This window comes from Gouania willdenowi, chromosome 6, assembly GCF_900634775.1.
Source record: "Gouania willdenowi chromosome 6, fGouWil2.1, whole genome shotgun sequence".
In the NCBI taxonomy this organism is placed as follows: Eukaryota; Metazoa; Chordata; class Actinopteri; order Blenniiformes; family Gobiesocidae; genus Gouania; species Gouania willdenowi.
In genome coordinates this window covers 15,578,649-15,587,975 of record NC_041049.1, presented here as the reverse complement: position 1 = coordinate 15,587,975, position 9,327 = coordinate 15,578,649, and the positions used below count along the sequence as shown (strand labels likewise).

Here is a 9,327-nt window from a genome sequence, read left to right as displayed (position 1 = left end):
AACTTTAAAGTCTATTCTGAGGCTGACTGGGAGCCAGTGTAAAGACTTTAAAATACCACTATTGAGCTTCTAAACATTGACTCTGCTCATAATAAATGCAGAACTGTTGGTAATTGATATGTAATTACAAGTATTTAAACCTAATAAAGTGTTTTGGGAATAATATTGGTTAAAAATGTCCCTGACCATAACAAACAAGCAAACAAACACACAAATGTAATGAATGAATTCTGCCTTTTTTTTTGGTTACTTTTGTTGTTGTTTTGTTGTATTACCAAACACACACACACACACACACGCCAAATTAAAGCTGTGTTCTTTCTACCTCATTAAATTAAATTATTCTATTTATTTTATTCAAGTATTATAGGCAAAATTTTTAATGATCTGTTATTCTTATAATTCTTTGTAGATTATTTCTAGATTTTAGTTTTTAGGTTTACTGTAATTTGCAACAAATGAGTTTTTCTATAAACATGATTATTTATGTGTGGACAATCTTAAGCATACAATGTAAATAACCCCCTGAAATTCAGTGTCAGCTATACATTGAGATAAGTGCTTTTCTGGTTGTGGTAGATGAATATATTTACTTGTGTTTTTATTTGCTGTTTTGGTTTTCTTAAAACATAATATTAAATAAATAAATGAAACAGGATGATATTTGATCAATAAGGGAATAAAAGCTAATATATAGTAATTAGACTGGTTTATAATGATTTAAAATACTAACAATTGCACTCCTAACAGTCAGATTGAGGACAAGATGTGTGTCTAAATCACTGCAGTAGATGGCACTGTGTAATCAAATTAGAGAGCAGGTAAACTACATTTCAATGTTTTGAAAAATCTGTTTGTAGCAGTGAAAACTTATTTCAACAGAATGCAGGAATTTTATTTATTTATTTTGTTGAGTATGGAGAAATAGAAAAGAGGAAATTATTGATTTTACAGGTGGAAAAATTCAAACGCAAACTGTGACTATTTGAATGAACGGTGATACAGTGGGGGAAAGAATGTCCGCTAGGTGGCAGCAAATAATCATAGGTTTGCATCCTCCAATTTACATTTAATGGACTATTTTCCCACATTTATAACAAACAACAGTTAGTTCATCAGTGTTTTAGCTTCACTGCAGACTAAAGCTGCAGATTTACACATTCAAACGGAACATTAGATGCAGACATGACTACAGAAAGAACACAATGGGTAAACAATATTATGAGGCAACAATAAATATAGATATTACTCTGATGAAGGAGTTCATGCACACAAATGAAAAAAACGGTTGTTTTTTTTTGTTTTTTTTAATATATATATAAATGATAAAAAAATACTCAATGATGACAAATAAATGAATATGTATTTGTCATCATTGTGATATATATATATATCAATATATATATATATATATATATATATATATATATATATATATATATCAATAGTTACATTTATTTTGATAAATCAATTTAAAGTTTATCATTACAAATGTATTTTGTGTGTGTGTATTTTTTATATTTAGTAAACAAAATATATACATTTTTGGTACATTTCCTATTTTTAGTGTTTCCTACTGCTGTTGATGACAGTTTTGCTTTATTGTTAAAGGCATAGCTGCGACTTTGGGGAGAAAAAGGTAAAGAAGGCGCGAATAAGAGGATATATATATATATATATATATATATATATATATATATATATATATATATATATAGATATATATCTCTCGCATCTATATATATATCTCTATATATATTATTATTATTATTTTGTACGAGTATTGAAGCATCTTAAATATCAAGTATCACATCCAAAGCAGGTCATGCATATATATATATATATATATATATATATATATATATATATATATATATATATGCTTCAATACTCGTAAAATAATTGTAATGCTTCCAACCTTGCAATTGCATTATTATATTAACAAAGTGTTAATATGCATGAATACGTAACAGCATTACCTTTATCAATATTGACAATCTATACTATTGATTATTAGTTAATTAAATAGAACCATAGCATAGATTGAGCATAAAGCCTTCCAGAACCTTTGTGTTATATGTATGAAGATTTTGGTCAAATTACGCTTAAAAAAAAAAAATGCATCAGTTGTTATTCATTGTTTTAAATGCCATTAGATAATTCAAGGTGCTTAATATATATAGACAAAAAAAATAAAAACAAATGAATCCTAAATCAATAAAGTTAAATAATCGTGTATTGTAGCACTTTTAAACGCCATTTTAAATGTATGTATTTAAAATGGTTTTGAAATAAAGTGAATAGATCCTGTGAAAGCTGCTCAGTGATCAGTCACCGCGCAGTGGTTTTTGCTGTGCTTAGACACCGTCCCGTTACCGGACGTTTATATCACTTTATTTCACAGAAACAAAAACATGCAGGAGTACAACAGCAACTTCAAAACACCTGAACGAGGGGTGAAAAAAAGGCCAAAAAAAGGTAAAAAAAAAAAAAAAAAAAACAAACTTGTGAAAATACTTCTTTTTGTTGTTTACATAGCAGGTGGCCCTGACGTCACACGAGGTCGCAGTGCTTCCAAAAATAACAACACACACCTCCGCGCACAAGCAAGTGCCTCCCCTGAGGGGGGGTTGGGTTCTAGTCCCAAATATTACTTGCTTGCTGGGATTCGGCTTGATGTGTGTGTGTGTGTGTGTGTGTGTTTGAAAGAAGAAAAAGAAGAGGGAAAAAAAGAGAAAAAAAACAAGCCGCTTCTTCTTTTTCCTCGCATTGCGCGTCATTCAAACAGGGCTCGGTGTACTGCTTTCCCCTCTGTTGCATTAGTAATAACAGCAGCGTTGACTGGAGACAGCGGGAGGAGAGAGTGTGTGTTTCCGTGTGTGTTTGCGTGTGTGTGTGTGTGTGTGTATTTCTGTGTGAGAGACAGACTAGTGCCCAGCGGAGGAATATTTCACCGTGTTTTATTTACTCTGCGCCTTGTTGTTCGTTTGCTCCGCGTTATGGTGAACTTGGACGGTCACGTGCGAACATCTCCACATCAACCGTAGAGGAAGAAACGACTCCTCACCCCGGCGCGTGCCTCTGGCTTCCACCGCGAGAGGGTAAAAAGATACCCGACGTATTCTTTCCTCTTGTGGTAAGTTTTTTTTTTTCTTTCCTTTTTTTTTTCCATTTCTCCTGCTCAAAGAGTTCAATTTCCTTCCTAAGCTTTGGAGTTTTTTCACCTCAGTTTCAAATTAGGAAGTGCCATGACAAGTTTTTGATGTCTCGTGCACAGCACTTAATTGTTTTTTTTTTTTTTACCTTTCATGCTTTGCTTTCTTTTTTAAATTTGTCAAATAGTTTTTGAACGCTTTTGAAGTTCTTGACCTAATAATTGACTTAATAAACACAACCTGTCATTAGTCTTTTTTAATCTATTATTATCATTTATTATTATTATTATTATTTCACAATTTTATATAATACAAAATATGAAAATTTTATTAAATAATTTCGTTTATTTCTTGTGAAATATCCCTTTTGCTTTGGTCCAGTTCTTTCATCTAAGCCAGTTTTAATTTACACATTCCCTCAGTGATTGGATAATAATCTCTTGACATACTTACTTGAATATATTTATAGGAGTTTTGTTTGTATTGGGTGTTTTTGTCAAACACGTAACTTTAGCAAAAGTGTGTGTGAATGGTTATTTAAAAACAACAAAAAATTACTTTTAGTTTTGAAAATGATGTCTTTTTTGTCCCATTTATCCTTTTTCCTTAGTAGTTAATGTTATGTATTGTTTATTTGTGTTATTAGCTCATCTAAACCCTTTCCTATGTCTGGTCCAGCATTAACCTTTGATTAAAGTCTTTTATTTATACATTTCTGATGTTTTGGCCACTTTAGATCATGAACTTCAAATTGTGATGTATTTTAAAGAGTGTGCGACAATTTATTATCGATGGATGAGGAAAATGTTAGAAAAATAAAAATAAAAAATGTCCGATAATGTTAAAAATTAAGTTGACAAATCTTTCTAGTGTGTACCTCATAAGGGTACACGGACCCCTGGTTGGGAATCACTGATGTACATCGTCTTTGAATTGGTATTAGTCATTAGTCAGCACCTTACCGTAGTTGCATGTTCCCTTTTTATATTCCGTCTTTTCAAGTATCCAAATGAGCTGGTGAACCATTTTCATTGATATTTAAAAAAAAAAAAAAAAAAAGACCAAAAAAAGTTCTTTAAAAAAAAAAAAAAAATCAAAAATGTAAATCTCTTTTGACTGTCACTGGTCACTTGTTCTCTTTACGTGACCTAAAAACTGTGAAGGAACGGTGCAGGACTCTTACGGGGCCCATGTCCTCTGATCAGTTTTCAGCCCTTGGATTAGCTGGATGGACCCTCCTCGTTTCCAGCCGCAGGGTGCACAGGTGTTCCCTCCTCAGTCATGCAGGTGTGGGCCACCCCCCCCACCCCACACACACACACACACACCCCACCCCCCTACTCACTCAGCAGCTCTCACTCTTCAAAGGCCGGGCAGCAATAAATGCGCCCCTTGTGAAATATATGTCAGCGACAGTGCACAATCAGCCCCTTTGTTGACGTGCCTGTCTGTAATCATTTCTCCAAGCGTGTTTATTATTATTATCACCCTTTCGTGTTTTCTTGTTTACTTGTTGTCAGAAGCGTTATGTGCGTGGTTAGTGAGGTCACATGATGCGTAGTTTTGTCCTCCTAAGGCAGCAGCAGCAGAGGTGGAGGAGAGACCTGCTGTTTGTGCGGCCGCTGTTTTGGAGCCGCTCACTTTATTTAGATTTTTTTCAGCCGCTCTCTCCACTCGATGTCCATTTTTTTGATTGCTGCATTCATCATCGGTGGTCGTGCTCCACATTATGGTAATGGGAAAATGAATGTCCTCCACAGGATTAATGTGTATTCTCTGTCATATGTTTCAATCATTTATCAAAATTATGATTCGCATTTTCAGCTCAGTGAACAACGGTTGATTATCGAGTTGATCTGAAAATGTGAAAATTGTTACTCTTAGTTGACTTGAAGTATGAAATTATTTTGCGTTTGGAGCACTACCCGTTTGAATACACATCGTTTTGTATGGATTTGAGAGTGTTTCTAATTACGGTGCAAGAAAAGGAGGAAATGTAGTTTCAAAATGATGGTTCAGTGTCTAAATCCAATCATTGCTTCTTCTTTTTTTTTTTTTTTTTTTTCTGGAGTAAAGAATTGTTTGCTCACTTCTAGATTATAGCTTTTGAATTCTCTCTCCCCCTCCCTCCCCCCAACACTGCTGTAATGAAACAGACTGCTCACTCAACCCTTAAGGTGTTGCAGCGTTTCGGGGAGAGAAAGTGTTAAAGAAAAACCATGAGTTTTTGTGTATCGCATGGCCTTCTTTAACATGTCAGGGAAGCGAACTATCAAACTCCCAGGTGTGTCTCATCTCTACCTGATTTGAGCCTCATTACTAAACCTAAAGACAATTAAATGGCATGTGCTCTGGTCTTATCCCTGTTAACTTCACAGAAATGTTTCCATGACAACCTCTGTGCAAGTTAAACCAACCAGTTGTGATCAAGTCCTTGTTTTTTTTTTTTTCTTTCTTTTCTCCCACCCTCTCCTTTTCTCCCTCACCCACTCTCTCTCTCTCTCTGGTTCTTTGCCCCAGTAAGAATGGAATTTGTGTTGACAGTTTTGGCCTTTAATGGCACTTTCGTGCCGTGCAAAAGTATTTGTTTACCAGGATCATATGCTGCAAGCTGTCAGGCTCGGAGAGATTGACTTTTTAAGATAAAAGAGTGTATTACATGCTTAAGAGGCCACCCTTTTGCACTGTAATTATCCACATCGCAGTAATGATGTTTTGTGTGCCCCAGTTACTAAGAGTCTTGAGACAGCTCAGACTTTTTTAGTTACGCTCTGGGTCACTTCTTAAGCCCAACTAGACGCTGCTGTCGACCGGGTTCATTGTGACTTTGTGAAGCTAGGGTTGGGGCCAGTTTGTAGGCTATCCATTGAGCAATAATATGTGGAGGGAGGTATATCTGTGGAAAAGCAATATGTCTGTAATATTTGGAGAGATGTGCACAATCAGTGAGTCAGATTAAAAAAGGGAACGACTTGCAAATAAATGGAAATATATCGTTTTGCATACAAAACAATAAAGGTAAGATGCGTTTTTCAGGTTCATACAGGACCATTGTCTTTATCCTGGACCACTTTGAGCCAACACCACAGGCTGGGCTGTAGCACATGCTTATCCATCAGCTAGGAAACTGTATTTGTTGAATAACAGTCATATCAACTCACACTAACGTCCCACATTTCAGTATTTTATAAGGTGGACCCTATCCGATATTGATATCAGATATTGATCCGATATCAGCAGAAAAAAACATATCCTATCTTTGATATAAAAGATTTAGTTTTTATTGAATTAATTTGAGTTTTTATTCAGGGTCTTCTAATTGTAGAACATTCTTAAGGTTCAGATTTCAATTTCTTTATTTGGGAAAACATCAATTTGTCAGTTTATCGAGCATTACCCAATACGAAATAAGTAATAAAAGTAGAGTTAATCTATCGGCTGATATTTACCGTAAAATGTAATAACTGTTGACTTCGGTATTGGTTTTTCTGTTGATATTGAAAATCTGATATGTGTTGTTGTTTGAGGCAACATTTTAAAAATAATAATGTACATTTTGTCATTACTGAAGTGGAATAATTTTTCCTATTTTGCACTCACGTTGTTTTAGATGGAATATATCCAGTGGGACATCATTATAAAAGTTTGAATAATGTGTTAATTCTATGGAAATATACTGTAAATATATATAGATAATGTAACCTAAAATTTGGTTGGAGGATGGTGTGTTTGTATATCAGTATTGGTTAAGGTTAAAAAAGGCGTTAAAAGTTAATATCGAACATCTCTAAATAAAAGTATGTATGATCTGTGCTGGTATTGCATCGGGTCGATCTCGGCTATTACTCAAGGATGGAATAGCGGTGTCGTATTGGAACTGAAAAAGTTGTATCAGGACAGCCCTAGTCTTTTGCCTTCAATTTCACTTTTTGTAACGGTTGTATGTTTTCTTGCTGGTCACTGTGTTGAGAAGGAATAGTAAGTATGATTTAAAATCACAGTCACAGAGACAATGTCCTCATGTGGGAGGGGGAAAGAAAGTCGGTTCGGGGTCTTGCTCTGGATTGAATAAATATAGAAGGTCAGTCATGGTAAAAGGCAAGGTCAGTGTTGCTCAGACTGCGTTTAGCCATTTGTTAGTCACTAGAAAACAGTTAAAGCTTATCAGAGGCAGCACTGAGGCTCATCTCTGCATTTTTAGCCATTTTTACAACCCAGAGAATTTGCTATGTTTTATTTAATTATGACAATATATTGTATACTTTTTAATTCATTGGTCTTGAACTGATTAGTCTTAATTTTATGCATTGCTTCATCCTGCTTGTTTTGGTCACAGTGTGTATTGATGAGTAGTGTTCAGACCATACATTAGCAGCTTCTATAGATCTTCACCCAGAGAAAGTCTGAAAGAGAGAAAATGAAAATGTTTATTTTAGACATGTTGTGGGTAGAGGGAAAAAAAAAATCCTGTGTGGTTGTTGAGGGAGTTGGTGACAGTAATGGTTTTTGACAGGCACATTAGGCTGCAGAAAGAGCATCCAGCTCGGGGCTGAGGGCATATGGTGCTGCCTTCTGCTGGCATAGCTCTAGACCAAGTTACAACACTCGCACAGGGTCATGGCGGTCTCAGGTTTGTTCCTTCTGTCTCCTTCATCTAAATAAAAACAGGAGGAAAATGGGAACGGGGGGTGGGGGGGTTGGGTGGTCCAGAACTCATGAGGCAAACTGGGGTGTTGTGAACTGGTTGTGTCTTTTAGTAAAGGACAATAATAAAAAAAAAAGTGTGTTCCCAGTCGAGCATTTAGAGTCAGAATGTAATTTGGTCAAATTGTAGACGTTTGACATTTTCAGAAATGCATTACTTTGGGTCGCTTCACAGTCACACTCCTGAACACACGTTTGTGTCTGACTTGCTAATATAACTGTGCAAAGAGAATAGAAGAGGTAAAAACCAAGTATAATGTAGTGGTGTTATCTTCTTCTAGCATCTGAACACCCAGCTCGTGCTCTTGGATAGCAGCTGCTAATCCTACTCCAAACAATGGCCGTGTTTTCACCACAGCAGCCCGCCTTTGGGTTTTCTCCTTTTATGATGTCGAGAGGATGGACTTGGATAATGTGTGGGATGACGCAGGGCTTTGGTCTGAAGGCAGCAGATCGGATGGAAGCTAATTACAGGCTACTGTGCAGCGCTCTGGATTTTCCTGGGATCACGACTACAGGCAAGGGAAGCCTGGTCCTCAACGCTGAGAACAAAGTCAAACAACCACAACATATGGACCTGGCTAAACAATGGTTTATTTTTATGATATTTAATGAGAGGTTTTTAATTCAGATTGTCACTTCTGACAAGCAAACCGTACAGATGGTGCAGGCTCGATTGCCCATCAGAGCCTAAATACCTCCAGGCAGCTGTTGGTCATAAACTTTTTCCTTTTTTTTTTTCTTTGTGCATTCTCTCTCATTTTAACACGACTTGGGTCAAGAGGAATTAAACCTGTTACAACACCTGTTTCTGCATATGCAAATCTGTTGTTTTGTCATTTCATTAGGCAAGGCAAGAAGGCAACGGTCCCTTGTGGTTGCAAATGCGACTGGCACTGAGCCCAGTTGGCATGCAGCAATGCTGAAAGATGCTTGAGGCAGGGCAAGGGGAGGGACAGGAAGTGTTGTTTCTGTATTAAAGACACTTAACTCATTGACTGGCTTCACATCACGGCCCACCTTGGAAGAGCTCCTAAAAGTTGCTTTGGAGTCCAGGAGAGGGTTTAACTGCTTCTCCCATAATGTCTTTATCTTCTCTGTAAAGGCAGTTTGTAAGTGAATGACGAAGGATGTGCCCAGAAGCCAAGTGCTGGCACACACGTGTCTGGCACACGCCAAGCACCTTCTCTCCCCCCCCCCCCCCCCCCCCCCCACATTGTGCCCCCTCATTGTCCTCCACATTACACCCCCCTCTTCACCTCCTATCCTCATCCCTTCATCATCTGGCGCCCTCCCGCAGCGCTTGCCTCTTAACCACATGTGCCAGCGCCGGGCCCGCATGTGCTCCGGGGCTAATTGTTCACTGGTGAGCTGCATGCTTACTGGTTGTGGGTGGTGTGCGGTGGGGGTCTCCACTTCATCCAGACAAGGATGAAGGCAATAACGATAGTGTCGGAGGGGTTTACAG

The 9,327-nt window shown here is 37.0% G+C and overlaps 1 protein-coding gene across 2 annotated transcripts in view; it reads left to right on the top strand.

The window, feature by feature from the left end:
* The first annotated feature begins 2,685 nt into the window (after positions 1-2,685).
* LOC114464400 (forkhead box protein P2-like) overlaps positions 2,686-9,327 on the top strand; it is a 111,905-nt gene continuing 105,263 nt past the window's right edge. Inside the window, exon 1 of one of the 2 annotated variants that reach the window (XM_028448523.1) lies at positions 2,686-3,136. The gene's annotated coding sequence lies outside the window, so the exon portion shown is untranslated. The remainder of the gene's footprint in view (positions 3,137-9,327) is intronic. The other variant, XM_028448528.1, reaches the window with a different exon arrangement.